Source organism: Oryx dammah, unplaced genomic scaffold (genome assembly GCF_014754425.2).
Source record: "Oryx dammah isolate SB20612 unplaced genomic scaffold, SCBI_Odam_1.1 HiC_scaffold_26, whole genome shotgun sequence".
In the NCBI taxonomy this organism is placed as follows: Eukaryota; Metazoa; Chordata; class Mammalia; order Artiodactyla; family Bovidae; genus Oryx; species Oryx dammah.
In genome coordinates this window covers 16985331-17005232 of record NW_024070210.1, presented here as the reverse complement: position 1 = coordinate 17005232, position 19902 = coordinate 16985331, and the positions used below count along the sequence as shown (strand labels likewise).

Sequence of the window (19902 nt, the reverse complement as noted above, 5' to 3'; positions counted from 1 at the left end):
GGCCAGAGTCTGAGGGGAAACTTTCACTATTAGTAGACTTATTCCAGAGTAAGACTTCAATCTTATTACTCATTTGAACCACCCAAGGTACTGCCAAGGAAAAATACAATGCACACTGACATTCCTATCTCATCCCTAAGTTCTAACCTTAGCAGGCTATATGTGCTCTCTAGTTCATAGGGCACTAAAGTCACTCTTTAAAGTCAATAGATATTAAGGTTATCAATGTGATCTCAAGCCAGCACCTTTTGTCACCACTAATATTTAACTTAGAGACAAGACATATGAAAATTTCTATGCTCAGATTTGAGAGGAACCAAATCGCTTTTATTTTGAACAGCTTGTGCTTTGATGTCTAATTGTGCTGGGAAAATTTAAGAGAAAGAGTGGCTGAAAATGGCCATTAGATCCTTTGATAACAATATATCCAATGGAAACCATAGGGAGCAGGTAATCTGAGGAGTGACCATGTCAAGTTTCTTAGAAATTACTATTGAGACTGGTGTCTCAAGTCCTACCAGAAAAGAAATCCACATATGGAACATTAGCGGTATCAACATACATGGGTTACACTGCTCTCCAAAGGGTCTACAGAGACAATACACTAACTCAAAGTTTGAGATCACCGCTAGCGAGTCTCCTTCCCAAACAAGTATATCTCATCTCTGAGGCTGAAAACCTGTTATCATCTCTCTAAAAACATCTGTCTGTGCCTTACAGGATGTACTAGGGGAACTGGTGGAACCAAAACCAGCAGTTTAATTGTCTCATACACTCTCTCAGTTGGATGTCATTCAATCTGATCCTGGATGTGAACACTTAGTCCTCAGCAAAGTTACAGCACTCAGTAGAAAATGAAGTGCATGTAGGTGATGCTACAGACTTGTGTCTTAAGTCTCTGACTCCCTGGAGGAATAAAAGCGACACTAAATTTATGGCACACATCATGAGGGCTGGGGAGAGTCCTATGTGCTATCTCTCTGACAACTGCAACAACATTTCTGTGAGAAGCAGCTGACAAGCAGTAAGTAAGAGCCGAGAGACCAGTTCCAGGTATGACCTGTCTAAGCTTCGGAGTTCTCATTGCTGTAAAGAGTTGAGGTTTAGTAATTCCTATGGTACCATCTCCTTTAGTGTAATAGGACTTCAGTATAACTCTCCACAACTCTCAAGACTCTTAAAAAGTATAGCAAAAAAAAAAAAATACAGAGAATGAGGGCATAACTAGACTAAAGCTAGACTACCTGCGTTCAAATCCATTCTCTGCCACTCACAACTTATTTAATCTCCCTATAATTTGCCAGTTTCCTTATCTGTCAAATGAGGCTAATATCTGTGTGTACTTCTTGGGGTACTGTGAGGATGAAAAGGGTTAATACGTGTAAAGGGTTAATACTTGTAAACAACCAAGAATTGGGCCAGTGAGTTCTCAGTTTTAAAACTATTACTATAACTATTATCAATAATAGTAGCAGCATCACTACTTCTTTGCTTCAGAGCCAATAAGAAACTGAGGGAACCTCTCTATAGGGTCACACTTCATTCAGAGAGAAATGCATCAGAACTACAAAAAGAAAGGCTTCCTTAAGCCTTCCTAACCATACTTAAATCCTCTGCCTACACTGGCATTCTTTATACTGTTCTAATTTCATGTTTGAAAATTTTTATAATCAAGAGTTTAAAAAAATTCATACTAAAATCACTCATCCAACAAATATTGAGTACCTACTTCATATGCCAGATACTGGGGAAATGGTATTATACAACAGCCATAGTCTCAGTCCTCATGGCTGATAATAATAAACTTGACTTTGTTAAGACCTTGTCCATCTTCTCCCCATTCACTTATTGCTCAACCAAATCACCACTGGTGATCTAGATCACCTACACCTTTTCCAATACATCAATTCTACTTTTCTATTCCAATTTCCTCTATTATTTAAAACTCAGCATACCATTTTTTTTTTTTTTTAATAAACTCTCTTCTGCATGAAGCCGCCTTGTGACCAGGGAATTAGCTCTGTCAATTCATCACTCATTAATGTGATCTTTATGAACTATCCCACTTGTCTACAATACCATTGCAAAAAACACCCAACAATACTTTACCCAGCTTTCAGTTTTGCCCATGGTCACATTCTAAACTTGCCTTCTGCATCTTCTCCCTCTGGATGCTGTCACAAAGCCTCCATGCCCTTGAGTACAGGGTTTCCTTTTAGGGTGACCCCTCAAATCACTTTTATTCCAGATTCACTCATTCTGTGGCAGTTTCTGTCCTTACTGTACCTGTGGCGTGCTCTCTGCTCCATCTCTCCTTCCGTCCCACCTCACAGTAGTAAACCCATAACTTGCAACTCCCCTTACTGAGTCATTACCACAGGCCAACAGTGTACTAAGTGTTTCACAAGTTAGCCTAAATAATTGTCACCAATACAACTTGGTAAAATGAGCATTATTATTCTCATTTTACAGACTTGAAAAAACAAAAGCTAGGGTTGGAAAAGTTGACTTGCTGAACATCTCCCAGCAGGATAAGTGACTCAAGCCCATGTCTAACTCTGAAGCCCAATGTTCTTAACCTCATATAACTGTGAATCATGAATCATGAAAAAAGAGTGGAGGCATACAGATAGTGAAGTATTTGGGGAGAGAAAAGATTTAAGAAAACAGGTAAAAGAAAGTATGAAAAACATTACCCAATCTTACCGAGGCTAAAATTAGAAAGATAAATGTTTATGGCCTCCTTTTTAATCTTTTGAAATAAAAATAAAGCATTACAAAGGAAAATGGAATGCAGTACCGATTATCTAATGCAGAAATACCGCTTGCTTACTAAAAGATCCCGGGCAAGCTGCTTAATACTACAGCACTTTGGCTCACATTATCTACAAAAGAGGGAAAGGGGAAATACTTGAAGCTATTTGTCTCAGGGGAATGTTAGAAAGTTGACTGACATATATATTCTAAAACTCTTTGCGTTTTTTTAGTACAAAGATTTATAATTACAGTATCAAATAAATTTTAGCCCTAACATTGAAGATCCAGTGTGAAAAAGTCAGTTCCCAGAAATGGAGAATTGATTTCTTCATACTTGAATATGCCCTGCTGGGAGTAAAGTCAATTCTGACTGCAACTGTGCACGTCAGTGCTAGCTAGCCCTTGCTGAGAGAACTCAGAAACTGGTCACTGAGTCCATATTCTCCATCCTAATAATAAGTGAACCTTAACTAGTCTATCACCTTACCTTTAAACGAGGGCCCATGTTCTAAGAACCGAGGGGAGCACGTCTATTCACCAAAGCAGGTACCTTTCGGCCACTTTCACCTTGTCTTCCAACTTCCACGTGAAAAAACAGCTGCAAGGTCAACAGAAAGTGTCCATCAGATCTTCAGGAAGGGAGTGTCACACAAGCAGAGGGTCAATGTTTCTGGAATGAACTGCATGAATTCCTGGGTAGAGAAACATAATCCCCAAATACATCATCCCTGGACCTCTTTCTAATGCAGGGTGCAGTCAGCTGCAGAAGGGTGCATCAGGTCTGCTGTCTTAGGATCCTATCCTACAAAGGAAAAAAAGAGAGTCAGTGGGATAGGTTTTCATTTCTCAAAGAGAACTCCCAGCAAACAACAAAGAAGAGGCACAGAATAGGCAGTGGAAACCCTGTGGCACTAAAAATAACCAGAGGCAGGTGAACTCTGACCAAGCTTTTCCCAATTAAAATCACGAGAAAAGCCAAGAGGCGATCTCACCGCCTTAGCTGGTCACTTCCCAGAAAGGAGCTCTGGCACTTCAGTTGATTCCAACCCTCCAGTAGAAGCAAACCAGAGCACAGGCTTAAGAGTGAGTCTCTTCCCAACCACACAACCAGTTTCACTTTAATGGGACTGGGAACAAGGTGAAGAGAAATGAAAGGAGACGATACGTGGGGCTGGGTTGCAGGGGGCCTTATAAGCCATGAATAAGAAACCAAGGTAACACTCAGCTGGAAAGGGGAAACTACCCAAGAGCTTGAAAATCTAATCATCCAACTAAAAAAGTAATTTAAAAAATAACCTGATCAGTCAGCCTATATAGAGTTTGCTCCCTTTGTGCCTATGTATGCATTTCCAAGACAGGGTTAAACAATACTGATTTTATCTTTACTTTTAGTACTGACTTTATCTTTAAAATTTTAGTAAAATTTGCTACTTCGGGTGAGGGGAAGTTTTCTGTGAACATTCAAGATAAAGACCCTGAGTAATAAAGTTGAGTAAAGTCAATCTTTACTGACCAAAGATATTCATGAACTAAATGTAGCAGAAAAGGGGTTCTTGCTAGAATAAGAAACTACTGATCACTAAGTGAAAAGAAACAGTCCCTTTCCACATGGCAGAAGCTGTTCTCAGTCCTTCACATGTATTAACTCACAACCCTCAGACATAGATACAACTGTCTCTATTTTACAAATTAGGAAATTGAGGCATTTTCTCAAGGAACTTTCTCAAGATTACCACAGTACATAGCAGACTTGAGTCAAACCCAGACAATGTGGACTCAGATGCCACGCTTTGGATGACCACTCTACTGCCTTTTTATAATGGGAAACTAAGAAACAAAATTAAAAAATGCTAACAAGAGCCAAAGAACAGAATGGGTGAAAGCCACCAGATCAAACAAGTTGGCAAACTTTTATAATGAAAAATAAATAAGCATGTGTTATTATTTTAAAATATGGTGACAGACTTGCCAAGTACATCAGCCAAAACCTGGGTCAGCTAGCAATTGGAACCAGTTCAAACGAGCCACAAACAAGAATTACATAAACTATAAGAGATCCATCAGAATGTAATATAAGCATTTAAAAAATGACACTTTTAAGGAACAACAACACAGTGAATCACTCACAAAATGTTAAATGAAAAAGCAAGCACAAATTTACATGAGTCCAATTGTTAAAATATTACATTATATAAAGAAGACTGGGAAGAGCAACATAAAAATGTTCATAGTGGTCATTTCTTGGTGTCTGGAATTACTTTTTTTTTTCCTAATTGTACCTTTCAGCGTTTTCCAAATTCTCTTTTTTTTTTTTGGTCTCACCATGTGGCATGTGGGATGGATTGAATCCGTGCCCCCTGCAGGGGAAGCAGAGTCCTAACCACTGGACTGCCAGGGAAGTCCCCCAAATTCTTAATGATAGGAAAACATATAAGAAGTTTCTATTTCTGAACAAATAGTGTTGGGTTTTTTTTTTTCTAAAAAAGGGAGAGAACAGGCAAGAGATCTTTATTTTTCAAGCAAGGAAACAGTATTTTAAAACTAGTTAGATATAATAGAATGTACTGAACTTTTATTTCTACTCATAATGATCTCAGCGGGTCTCCAACCCTGTGATCAGCTATTTGATTATTACATCAAGTAACTCCTAGATCTTACATCATCTTTATGGTGCCCCACAATGAACTGCCACACTTACCTCTGTTCTCCATGCTTCAGTGCTTCTAGCGAGCTTCAAGACTCAATTCAAGCCCCCCGCCCCTTTCCTGGCCCAATTCCTAAGACCCTCTGAGGACTCCCCACACCAGGTAGAACCAATCACTTTCTCCTTTGTGATACTCCTATGCTGAAGATACCTCTACTGAAGCATTTATTAGTCTGTATTATAATTATTTGTTTATACAAATAATTAGTAGTCTCTCCTAATGAACTGTAGACTCCCTGAGGACACTTACTGGGTCTTACTCATCTTTGCCTCCCAGTGACTAACATGGTGTTCAAAGTCATCTCAGAGTCCATACTTTTACAAGTTCCCCACGTGATTCCTATGCATGTTAAAACTCAGGAAGCATGGCCTCGACTCTAGAGCAGCCAGCCTGAGAAGGCACCTACTATTCTGCACCTCTCTATGAGGTTCACGGGTGATGCTGACGCTGCTGGTCTGCAGACCATGCTTTCAGGAGCAGCAAGGGTCTACAGCAGGAGGAGTTGGCAAACTACAGCCTGCAGGCTGAATCCAGACAGTCACTGGGTTTTGTTTAAAAAAAAAAAAAAAAAAAGTTTTGTCAGAAAGAATGAATGCAGCCAAGTTCCTTCGTTTACATTCTATCTTTGACTGCCTTTGAACTACAACAGAGTTGAGTAGTTGCAGCAGAGATGTATGGTCTACAAAGCTTTCCTATCTGACTGTCTAGAGAAAAAGTTTTCTGGTATAGATGACTTAGTTTTAAAGTTACATAAATGTGTAGTATTAATAAACTCATTTTTATGTATCAAAAAAAAAGCATAAAAATCACCTTCCAGTTCTACTGTCCCCTCTTAAGATAACAGCTATAAAACTGGTGATTTTACGCAAATGTGTCTCCTGGCTAATTTCAACCGTCATTTAAAAGTTTTATGCCTTCCATACCCCAAATAGGCATTTTATACAACCATTTCCCAAAGTATGTGCTTCATACAATCATGCTTAGATTTCATCAAGGCTACAATTTCCTAAAATAAATGAGTACCTCAGGGACCAAATACTATACCTGGATTTCTAAAATTATTGCCATACATACTGACTCTGTCGCTACTTTTAAAGTGCTGTTCTAAAAAGCTGTGATCCCTGTATAGCACAGGGAACTCTATAGTCAGGACTCAGTAATGACCTACATGGGAAAAAAATCTAAAACAGTGGATAGATGTACATGTATAACTGATCCACTCTGCTGTACACCTGAAACTAACACAATAGCATAAATCAACTATAATCCAATAAAAAATTAATTTTAAAAAAAGTACGTGAAAGTCCACTTCAGAATTCTGGTCCATAAAGGGATAAAGAGATAGGCAGCACATAGGAGTACCAAATAATAACCACTAAGTCCCACAGTGTGAGTCAGGACAAGAGAAAGATGTGTGCTTTGTAAGATGTTAGTCTCCAGCATTCTCTACACAGAGAAGTGCCGACCGCAAGTCCACGGAAGTCGAATAAAAAACACAAATCATTCAATTAGCCAAAGGCCTGCAAGTTAGAGTGGCCCAACTGAGGATGTTCCAAGAAATAAAGTGCACTATCAGACACTTGAGATTATTAGTTTACCTTTTCCTTTGCTTAAATTTCACCCTTGGTTTATTCTCCCCACCACTAAATCCCACCATAAAAGACGACCCTCCCCCGTCAAGTTTATACTCTTGAGCTATTTATACAGTTGTGTATTCCTGCGACCTTGGTTCAGCCAAGTTATAGTTTTCATTTGTATTCTTTCCTCATCCATCAGCCCCTCCAGTCTCTTAATCATTCCTGTGGGTCTTCTGTGAACTCTCTCCAGCAGCTCCCCAGCGATCTGGTAATGAGGTGCCTCCAAATGACTGCAGCCCTCCAGGAACAGCCTCGTTAGTCAGAACAGGGTGAGCTCACCCTCCTCGGTTCCATGACATAATACTCCCAAGCAGACGATCCCCCCAGACAGAAAGCTAGAATGCTGCTGTATTAGACTATCACCCATTCCGTGCTTCATCGATCTGGGCACTGGGGCATGCCAGAATGTGGTAGGAGAGAGAGGATAAATGGACACATTCCCACTTACATCCAGCTATCAGAGGATGAGGTGGATGGGGAGAAAAAAGTATTTTCATGTTATAACAAACTCGTTTAGATAATAAAATAGAATGCAAAATGTGCACGAATTTCTAAAGATAAAACATGGACACGAACATGGACATGTTCAAAACATTCACATGCTTTTTGTCACTGAGGCAGAAAGGCGACTTCAGGCTCTGTTCCCAGCCCCCAGAGGGTTACACACCCACTGTCCTCTACCATTAGAGGTACCTGAGCTGAAAATTCTGAAAAGCACTACAACCCCCATTCAACTTACTGGTATACTACCCCATTACCACTCATTTCACATACTCACATTTTATTTTTTCTATGTTCCTCCATCCCTAGACATCTGTATTTTCTCTTACCTTAAACACAGTTTTAGCAAATTCACTACTAACATCTTTAAGTTCAGTTCAGTTTAGTCACTCAGCCGTATCCGACTCTTCGAGACCCCATGGACTGCAGCATACCAGGCCTCCCTGTCTATCACCAACTCCCGGAGTTTACCCAAACTCATGTCCACTGAATCGGTGATGTTATCCAACCATCTCATCCTCTGCTGTCCCCTTCTCCTGCCCTCAATCTTTCCCAGCATCAGGGTCTTTTCAAATGAGTCAGCTCTTTGCATCAGGTGGCCAAAGTACTGGAGTTTCAGCTTCAACATCAGTCCTTCCAATGAACACCCTGGACTGATCTCCTTTAGGATGGACTGGTTGGATCTCTTTGCAGTCCAAGGGATTCTCAAGAGTCTTCTCCAACACCACAGTTCAAAAGCATCAATTTTTTGGTGCTCAGCTTTCTTTACAGTCCAACTCTCACATCCATACATGACTACTGGAAAAACCATAGCCTTCACTAGCCGGACCTTTGTTGGCAAAGTAACATCTTTAGGTTCTTCTGTATCATTCATTCTCCATTCATTTCATTTTTTTTTTTTAAGACTATGTGCTAAAAGCTAAGGTCACAAGGATAAGTAAGACAGTCTTTTCTTAACCTCCATTAACCCTGTCCAGTGTGGGAGACAGATAATAAATACAATGTAGCAAGGGTACAAAAGAGGAAAAAAAACAGTGTGGAAGGCAAAGGAAGGAGAGCGGTTATCTTGCCTGAGTGGGGAAGTCTTCACAGGAGTGGTAATGGGGCTGTTACCTAACAATGAGTAGGCCGTTTGCAAGGCAGGGAAAAAACCACCACCACCAGGATCCTAGGTAGAGGGAACAGCCTAAGTACAAGTACTGAGTCAAGAGAGAGTGATGAAAAGCATTATGAAAGCAAAGTGTTTGGAAAACCATGGGGCTAAACCAGGGTGCCTGATACTAAGTACAGCACAGTGCAGTGGACAAGAGCATGTATTTTACAATTAAGGGATACTGAACAAGCTATTTAGCTTCTCTTCTGTTGCCTCGGGTACAACATGGAGATGCACTGAGAAAAGGAAGGAATTCAGCTGCCCTTGGGGAGCAAGACTTGGAATATAAGGGAAGGGAAGACCTGTTGAGACTGGAAACTAGGCCCAGGTGACTTGGCACCACAGGAGAGCCCCAGGGGATATGGCTAGACGTGCTACCCAGGCTTCGGGCCTGCCAGGTTATGATGGCGGCTTGTGCCCAAGCCACCCAACCCAAATAAATAAGGAAGATAGCACTGAGTGTACCTGAGGGAATTTGGTTCAGCCAAGTTACACAGCTTTCATTTCTATTCTCTCCTCATCAGGAAAGATGGAGAGATCCAGAGAAATCTCATTTTGAACCAATAACAGCAACAATCCAAAACACTAAGTTTTCTGAATTCTTTTTCCAGTATGATGATAAAAACAAGAATCCACCTCTACTGAGAACTTACTACATGCCAGCACTGTTTGAAGTATTTCATGGATCATCTCATTTAACTTTCACAGCAACCGTATACGGTAACCGTATTATGATGCCTATTTTACAGATTAGGGAGCGGAGGTACAGACAGCTAAAATAACGTGTCTCTGGTCACTAAGTTGACAACTGAAGGAACCAGGCAACGTGATCCCAGAGCCTACCTTCTTATCCAGGAATACTGATGCATCAAGAACCTCCAAAAGGGGTGGGGAGGGAGAGACATTCTTGGGATAGGAAGAATGAGAGCTCAGAAGTATTTAATTTGGAATTTTAAAGGACTATGACTTCATTTGATTAGACTCTAAGCAACAGCAACAAAGCCACAAGAGAAGTTCTTTAACTAAGGGAGTAACAGGATCACACATTTAAAGAGAAGTAACTCTGGGGGCAATGTGAAAGAGACTCTGAAGAGAAAGATCAATGGCTGAGAGGCAAGAGGATACTGTCCAAAGAAGCTTCTAGGCACTGGTCATGACATAGACAGAAAGAGACTAGAGTGTGCTTTGTTTCTGTTAGAAGCAACAGGATCAGTGATCTTCGAGACAGAAAAGCCCAAGGGGAGCAAGAAGCCAAGGACAAGTCAGGATTTTCTATGCTTGGGAGCCTGGATGAATAATGACAGAGAATTAAGGACACAGAGCAGATATGGAGGGAAGGTAATGAGTGCAGAAGTGAACTTAAGTTTAAAGCGTCTACAGGATATCCCGTCAATGCAGGAGATGTGGGCTTGATCCCTGGGTCGGGAAGATCCCCTGGAGGAGGAAATGACAACCCACTCTAGTATTCTTGCCTGGAGAATCCCATCGACAGAGGAGTCTGGCGGCCTTTAGTCCATGGAGTCCCAGGGTCGGACACAATTGAGCAACTGAGCAGGCACATAACAGAACATATCCAGGTGAGAAAATCCACAAGACGAGTGGAAATCAGCATCTGAAGTTAGAAATACCAGGATCCGGAGGGCAGTCAAAAGACATGGGAAATGGGGAAAGACTGCTAGAAGGGACCAACTTTAGATATATCCTGCCCTTACCTCCTCAGAGGAGCTAGCAATCAAAATGAGAAGAAACTCAGAGGAGAAAAAATTTTAAAGTAATTTACTGGAGGCAAAGGAAGTGACTATTCCTAGAAAGTGATTGTGAATTGTACTAGACCAAGTAAAGATTTAGGCCAGAAGGGGGAATTCAAAATCAGCCCTCACGTTTTTTTCCTTAGTTATTTGGAACTCTCATTCTCTGATACAGCAACTTCTTCATGTAAAATTTATATTTTATCTCCATCTATTTTTACAAATAATATTAATTTAAACTTGACCCAACACATAACTAGTAAGCTCTTTGCAACTCAGTTCAGTGATATTATTTCAAAATTATTTTAATGTTTATAACAAATTCAGATCCAAACTTTAAACCCATTCTCTAATCCTATATAATTACACTAGTTAAAAAAAAAAAACTCTTTGTCAAATCTCTTGTCAAAATCAGTTTCCCTAAAGTGTCATTTATATGTAGTAAGTCACCAATTTAAAGCATACAATTAAGAGTTTTGACAACTGTATAAGGTAATGATATAAAATACAATCATGATCCAGAGCATTTCATAATCCCCCAAAGTTCCTTAAGACCCTTTGCAGTCAGCCCCCCTCCTCCACCTTCCTGCACAACCACTGATGTACTTTACTTTGCTATAGTTTTGCCTTTTGCAAAATGCCTATAAATGACATCACATAGAAAATATAGTCTTTCATGTGTGATGTAACACTTTTGAGCTCCATACATGCTGTTATTTGTAACGGTAGTTCACTCCCCTTTGTAGTAGTCACCCATTATGTGGGCATAGTTTGTTTATCCATTCCCCAGGAAAGGACATTTGGATTCTATCCAGGTTGGGGCTATTATGGGTAAACATTCAAATACAAGTGTAATGTGGACATACGTTTTCATTTTTCTTGGATAAACAGCTAAAAGTAGGACTGCCAGGTCATGTAATAAGTATACATTTAATTTATAAGAAAACTGCCAAACTATTTTCCAAAGTGGCTTTACTACCTTGCATTTCCACCAGCAATGTATGAGAGCTCCAGTTACTGTATCGACCTATGCTTGGTATTATCAACCTTTTAAATTTTACTCATTTTAATAGGTGTGAAGCGGTATCTCACTGTGGTTTTAATGTCCCCAAGAACTAACAATACTGAGCATCTTTTCCTGGGCCTGTTGGCTATTTATAAAGCTTCTCTGGTATCCAAATCTTCTGTCATTTGTAAAAACTGAGCTGTCTTACTATCAAGTTGTAAGAGTTCTTTTAAGTTATGAATACAAGTCCTTTATTAGATGCACATTCGGCAAATATCTTCTGTGACTTGTGTTTTCATTTTCTTAACAGTGCTGTTGAACGAGTAAAAGTTCCTAACTTTCCTAACTTGATGAAATCTAACTTACAATTTTTTTTTCCTTCTATAGTTTGTCCTTTCTTGTATCTTAAAGATTTCTTTAAAAATTTTTGCCTAACTCAAGGTCACAAAGATTTTCTTCTAGAAATTTTATCTAAAAGCTTCATCTAAGAAAATCTCGTCAAAGTTTTTAACAAGATTTTTCTTTAAAACGCCTGCATTCCATTTACCTCATAATTAGTCACACAATTTTATTATCCCTTTGTTTCTTTTAAAATCAACTTCCCACATTACCAAGCGCTATTGAAGTTATAGTCTATTTCAAAATTGGAAAGATTTTTATCTTTTAACAGATGTTCCCCTTCTTCAACCTAATAAATGGCATTTCTAAATGTAGGCAAGATTTTAGTCCCTTGGGTCTCTTCAAATTGACATAAAACTTCTGGACCCCTGACATTGGTTCTTAAAAGCTAACTTTACATTTCTTAATTCAACTTGGATTCCATTATATCAGTCTCTTTAAAATAAGCCAGAGTTCTTCAGACTCAAAATTAAATGAACAGGGTATAAGAATTTCTATTCTATGCCCCTTGGAATAAAATATAGTTCATAGAAAGGAGGAAATAGGTATACAAAGCTAATGTGACTAAAACAGGGAGAAATGAAATGAGAAGTTATCATTGCTCATTTCCTAACTTCACAGGACGTCTGGAGAGAAACAAAATAGAAAACTGGCTCATCTAGGCCCCTGTCACAGACTTTAAATCAAGAAAACAGCAGCTCTGATTTACAACTCCCTCTTACCCTGATGGTTTTTTTTTTTTCTATTTACCAAGCTGATCTACTGTACCCGATCCACAGATTTAGAACAGGCCCCTGTGTTCCCATACCATGGCAGCTTTTATGCTTAGGTGACCCTGGGCCACCGAATCTTGGTTGTAACAGGAAAACTTTTAAACTAATTCTCTGAATCTGACAAGCCGTCTCCCTCAATAAATCTAGGAAGTTTTTATTTCATTAACTGTGCATGAAATGGCAGGCAAACAGCCAGATCTACAGCCCAGTGGGGTGAAACTGCAACTATCACACACATACTCAAAAGCTAACACAGTTTCTACCTCTACTACCATCTGTTGGGCTTGCCGGGTGGCGCAGTGGTGAAGAATCCACCCGGCAATGCAGGAGACCAAGAGACATGGGTTTGATCCCTGGGTCAGGAAGATCCCCTGGAGAAGGAAAGGCAACCCACTCCAGTATTCTTGCCTGGGAAATCCAACAGACAGAGGAGCCTGGTGGGCTACAGTCCGTGGGGTCACAAAGAGTCAGACACACTGAGCGACTTACCACCTGCATGCACGCGCACACAAACATACACACACACACATACACCACTATTACCTTCAATTCGACTCTTATTTTCTAAGGGAAATAAATTGTTTATATAATCAGAAGAAAGAGCAACCTTAAATGAGTATTTTATACTTCTCTGATTAAGATTCTGGGAAGAAAAAGTCAACTAGCCACAGAAATGGCCACTTAAGAGGGCTCAGTTTGAAGGAGAAACTCAACACATGTGGCATTCAAAACAAAACTTCTGTTGACCTAATAACTAATCAATGTTACCAAATGAGGACTTACTAATTTCAAATGTGTATTAAGAACCTATTACATGCCAAGCAATATGCTGGATGGTTGTTGTTGTTGTTCAGTTGCCAAGTCGTGTCTGACTCTGCAATCCCATGGACTGCAGCAAGCCAGGCCTCCTAGATTTCAAAATAAGTAAGGCAGTCCCTGACCCCTTGGAGACACACAGTTTAGTAAAGAGGAAGACAAGAAATAATTGGGGATAGTTCCATGTAGTAAAATCTATGAGGTAAACACACGGTTTTAGTAGAAGCTAAGAAGGGACCCACAATCAGGATCAGCTCTTAAGCTTCTCAGGAAACGTCACACCACCCTCCTGGGAGCAAAGCCAACTCTTCCACTGGCTTAACAGTGCTTTGAGCATCAAAGGCTACAAAAACCACCTATGTGGTACTGTTTATTCTCAAGGTCAATGACTTTCCTCAGCACTGGTCAAAGAGGATTACTGGACCACATACATGGCACAGAAAAAGCTCACTGAAAACCTCAATCTATTTATCAAAATCATACATGATCTAAATGCAGTGTGGTATTCTGGAACCGAAAAAGGATACTGGTGGAAAAGTTTTGTGAAATCCAAATAAAGTCTGCAGTTCAATTCATACCAACCTTAACTTCTTAGATGTGACAAAATGTTACCACGATTATGTAAGACATTAACATTAGGGAGAGATTTGGGTAAAAAGTACAACAGAAACTCCTTGTACTATTCTGCTTCTTTTCTATAAACCTAAAATGATTCCAAAATAAAATCTGGGTTTAAAAAAAGTACACATGGTTCCCCACTTTCCATTCACACTCCTCCTTAGGATTCTGATCATGCTTCCCAAGTCATTGCTCCAATTCAGGTAATGCTTGCTTAAAACGTTTTTCAAAACCTTATCTGTTTAAATGGTTTTCTATAAACCATTTATGTAGCCCAGCCAGGTTTCCTTCTTCACCAGGATATGAAAAACCAAATCACACTTGGAAGATTTTAACTGTTTTCCTAACAGTTCTACCCCATACACCAAGGGGTATCCTTGGAGCTAATCCTGCAAGCTAGGCTTCAGCAGTACATGAACTGAGAATTTCCAGATGTACAAGCTGGGTTTAGAGAAGGCAGAGGAACCAGAGATCAAGCTAACAACAAATTCTCTGGATCACAGAGAAAGCAACAGAATTCCAGAAAAACATCTACTTCTGCTTCACTGGCTACACTAAAGCCTTTGACTGTGTGGATCACAAGCTGTGGAAAATTCTTAGAGATGGGAATACCAGACCACCTTACCTGCCTCCTGAGAAATCTGTATGCAGGTCAAGAAGCAACAGATAGAACTTACATGGAACGACTGACTGGTTCAAAATTGGGACAGAAGTAAGACAAGGCTGCATGCTGTCACCCTGTTTATTTAACTTATATGCAGAGTACATCATGCAAAATGCTGTGCTGGATGAATCACCGGCTGGAATCAGATTGTTGGGAGAAATATCAACAACCTCAGATATGCAGGTGATACCCTCTAATGGCATAAAGTGAAGAAGAACTAAAGAGCCTTTGATGAGGGTGAAAGAGGAGAGTGAAAAAGCTGGCTTGAAGCTCAACATTAAAAAAACTAAGATCGTGGCATCTGGTCCCATCACCTCATGGCAAATAGAAGAGGAAAAAGTAGAAGCAGTGACAAATTTTCTTTTCTCGGGCTCCAAAATCACTGAGGATGGTGACTGCAGCCATGAAATTAAAAGACACTAGCTCCTTGGGAGCAAAGTTATGACAAACCCAGACAGCATATTAAAAAGCAAAGAGACATCACTGTGACGACAAAGGTCCTTAGAGTGAAAGCTATGGTTTTTCCAGTAGTCATGTGCAGATGTGAGTTGGACCATGAAGAAGGCTAAGTGCTGAAGAATTGATGCTCAAATTACGTGTTGGAAAAGACTCTTAAGAGTCCCTTGGACAGCAAGGAGGGCAAAAAAGTCAATCCTAAAAGAAATCAACCCTGAATATTCATTGGAAGGACTGATGCTGATGCTGAAGATGAAGCTCCAATACCTTGGCCACCTGATGCAAAGAGCCAACTCACTGGAAAAGACTGATACTGCGAAAGACTGAAGGCAAAAGGAGAAGAGGGCAGCAGAGGATGAGATGGTTAGATACCAGCACTGACTCAATGACCATGAGTTTGCGCAAACTCCAAGAGATACTGAAGGACAGAGAAGCCTGGTGTGCTGCAGTCCATGGGGTCGCAAAGAGTCAGAGACATGACTTAGCAACTCAACAATAACAATCCTCGGAGTTAAACTTTCCTAAGCCAGGGGTTTTAAGTAACCTGGGCTAGCTCTCTGGATAAAAACAAAGGGAGGGACACAATAGTAAATGTTGTGTTTTATTAAGTTATCTTTACCTAATCTCTGACCAAAAAGAATAATGAATAGAAAACACAACGAAAGCATGAGAAAGGACTTTAAGGAAGCCAAGAGCAAACTTAAATCTCTCATTGACCAAAACTGAATCGCATTTCTTCTCCTAAATTAGAGACTGGTAAAGATGGATGGAATTATTCTTAGCCAACCAGGCCCATTCTTTGGCATGAAGATGTGGTTGGCTTCCCCTAAAGCACATGGCTCCAAGGGAGGAGAGAGAATACACGGAAGAAAATCTGTTGGGAGGAAATGGATGCTAGGGGTAGGGAGGTGGAGAAATCAACAAAAACAATCCTCTGCACTTTATAACCACAGTACGCTAGCAATTGAGGAATTTTAAATGTAAAAGCCATTTTTACAATGCAATTACTTTTGCTAGCATGCGTATTTTCTCTTGCTTTGTCAAAGTTTTTGGGATGTGGACAAGGGAACTTATACAAGTGCAAAAAGAAAAGAAAAAAAACAGAAGTATGGCTAGTAGATATCTAAGAGTAGTGGGCTTCGTGTCTGGTGGGTAGGATATGTGGGCCACCAAATTCAGGTTCCTTGTATGGTTCAGGTGGAATCAGATGGCCTTGAAGACATACAGAAGCATAGAGACAAGTCATCTAGTTAAGCCAATCCCAATTTTTCAAGGTAGAAATATATTTTAAATGCTTTTTAAAGGGTTTTATTTCATTCTTTGTTTTTAAGGCTAGTCCAAAAAGGACTACCATTTGTTAAAAGATAAAAATAGATGGATATGCATTGGGAAGAGAAGGTAGAAATCACACTGCTGCTGCTGCTGCTGCTGCTCCTAAGTCGCTTCAGCCGTGTCCGACTCTGAGCGACCCCATGGACTGCAGCCTACCAGGCTCCTCCATCCATGGGATTTTCCAGGCAAGAGTACTGGAGTGGGGTGCCATTGCCTTCTCCTAGAAATCACACACTGTATAAGATCTTAAAAGTACCTAAGTGAGAAGGAATCTCAAAACCATTAGTTGAGTGAATACACTAGACCATTTAATCTTTTAATAAAATGTATTGTGTCAGTATTTTAAAAAATACAACAAACAGATGTTGACAATTAGCAGCTCAACACCAAAATGCAAACTGCAGTGAAATGAATGCTTCAGCTAAAAGCTCTGAAAAACATGGTACAAATTCCTCAACTTCTCAAGGTAACAAAAATACATATTAAAATCATATGATACTGTTCCAATTCAGGCTAAATGGCAAGCCATATACCTACCATAACTGTTTGATTTCTAATAACTAGACAAATACTTATCTCCTTCTGTTAAAACACATTTTGTAGTACAGGCTTCAAGAGTCCCATCAGGAAAATGTCATGGAGGCATAACACCGTACCAAGCCTCAGGCTTGCTCGTATATACACACATGCTACAATAAGGTTAAACAACCTCAGAACTTTGGAAACTACTATGCAAAAGAACATTAGTGAAGCATAAACAAAGAAACGAAAGAGAACTGAAATTTACATCTAAACTATTTAATGACTAAAGTCATTTAAAAGATTGATATACTAAAATCCATTATGGTCATAAAATCCAACCTATTATATGTTATAGCACTAAATAAATATTACACAACAGTACTCTGACCTGGTCCATTTCCAGAAAGAAGAACAGGTAGAATAAATTCTCTAAAATATTTCAATTCGTTACCCCCAATACAAAATAAAAAAAAAAATTTAATAAAAAGTTTTATAGTTTAAAAAAATAAAATATTTCAATTTGCACACCTTGGTTCAACCACCTACCATAATTTATCTGTTCACAACTCTTTCTCTAATACAGGCCTGAGTTCCTGAAGAATAACCAGCACACTGCCTGCAGCAGAATGCCCCCTCCAATAAATGCCTCTGAATGAATGAACATGCAGCAGTAACGTACTTCTCAGGTATCCTGACAAACCAGTTCAATATCGGTATCTTACAAACAGGGACTGCTGTACATACACCATGCTACCACACGTAGACGCAGTCAAGCTAACTGAAAAATAACTGACAGCAACTAATGTTTGTTGGGGAAAACACTCCTATCACATGAGACATAAAAGTTAGTATAAAGGGACTTTCCTGGAGGTCCAGTGGCTAAGAATCCACCTTGCAACGCATGGGACACAGGTTCAATCCTTGGTCAGCGAACTAAGATCCCACATGCTTTGGAGCAACTAAGCCCTCGAAGCTCAACTAGAAAGTCTGTTCACAGCAACAAAAGATCTCACATGACATGATGAAGACCCTGAATGCCACAACTAAGACCTGATGCAGTCAAATAAGTAAGTAAAGAAACAGATACATCTTCTTTAAAAAATGTAAAAACCAACTTGAAACGGAAGAAAATATATGTGATTTTCTTTTCTTAACGGCCACAAAGTGAATACACATCGAACTTTCTAACACTGATAGACAAGATTCATCATCCAAAATTTTAAAAAGCAATTTGTTAACAACTTACATTAGTAAGTTAGGCCAATTAGTGAATGGAATTGAAGTCCAAGCCCAATTATGTGTTCAAACTGTGGGTCGAATGCCTTGAGCAATTCTTTCTCTTCAAGACTGCAGAAAAGAACCAAACAACCCTCTTGACTGCTAAGAAGGACTAAAATCACTTATTTTTCTCACAAGTATGTAATCAAAATCAATTACTTTCTGCTCCCACCCAACACAAAGCAACACCATCTGTCCCTCCCATCACTCCATAATATGCTATAGGATATCCTAGTACTTTATAATCTTAGAACATAAGAATTTTGGATTGGAACAAAATTACAAAGCAAAAAAAAAAAAAACACAAAACCATATTTTCCTAAGTATGTTCTCATCCTCCATAGTGTTCCCACACTAATTTAGCTCCCTACCAAGCTTTAACAATCAAGGAAATCAGAAAAGTCTCAGAACAGATATTACACACTGCTTGTTTTTTTTAATTTGTTATTGTTCATGGAATTCAAAATTCAGGGTACACATTACCAAGAGAGTGTTTTTCTGTCGATGCCTGAATTTAAATGCAAATTACTATTTAATTATATGCAATTTTCTCTCTAAACCTATATATAATACTAATCAGTCTCCAAATGTTCAAAATAAACACACGGATCATGTTTACTTAAAAAGCTTATTGCCTAATCACCATGAGGTTCTAATGCATCAAAAAAGTTGTGGCTATCATGTCACCATGACAGCTTGGCAGAAAGGCTGTTCCCTAAAGATTAGGAACTTCTAGTAAACAACAAATGGGGTAAAGCAGGAGGCATACATGGTATCTGTAGATGCTTCCATAACAAAATTATTTCAATGTCAAAAATTCAGAGCCTACAAGATCAAATAGGTGCCCTACAAAGCTATCTACATGTATGCATGCCTAAAACGGACACTAGGAAGAAAACTGTGTCCTCAAATCAACTCAAGAAATCACTCTGCAAATGAGCTTTTCAAGAACTGAAAATATAATAAAGTTCTTGAAGTTATAACACACTCAAGTTCCAAAACTGAGCAACTATATTAAAATACCACTGGCATACTTTGACAGAAGACACACAATGATAACAGAAAATACTTTAATAAGGTTTACTTGTGGTGAACACTCTTCTAGGGACTTCATGCTTTAACTCACTTAGTCCTGATTACTGACAGACACTCTTGTAAGATAGATACTATTCATTTTACAAATATACTGAAGCACAGATAAAATCGCCCAATAACATACAAGTAATTAGAGGGCAGGACAGGGATTTTTAAAACCCTATCAGTCAGACTCCAAAGTCCATGTTAATACACTATGTTTCATAATAAAGCTTATGCTGCTATGGTCAGCTTTTTTTTCTTTAACCTCATAACCTTTTTGGATTTCAAACATCAGGACAGCTTTGTGAAACAAGTACAGACTGTGGAATTAGACCCAAACAAACCCCTGAACAAAGTCTAGGCTTCAGCTTCCCATTATGTAAAATGGGGGTACTGAAGTCACTGTGAAGGTCAAAGAAAGTAATATAGTTAAAATGCAATATACAGGATCGGGGTTCTT

The 19902-nt window shown here is 39.3% G+C and overlaps 1 protein-coding gene across 6 annotated transcripts in view; it reads right to left on the bottom strand.

Moving 5' to 3' along the window:
* AREL1 (apoptosis resistant E3 ubiquitin protein ligase 1) overlaps positions 1-19902 on the bottom strand; it is a 44572-nt gene that overhangs the window by 23802 nt on the left and 868 nt on the right. For 2 of the 6 annotated variants that reach the window (XM_040226092.1, XM_040226095.1), the window contains exon 2: positions 3245-3355. The gene's annotated coding sequence lies outside the window, so the exon portion shown is untranslated. Of the gene's footprint in view, positions 1-3244; positions 3560-18333; positions 18435-19902 lie in introns of all 6 variants that reach the window. The other 4 variants (XM_040226090.1, XM_040226094.1, XM_040226091.1 and 1 more) reach the window with 3 other exon arrangements.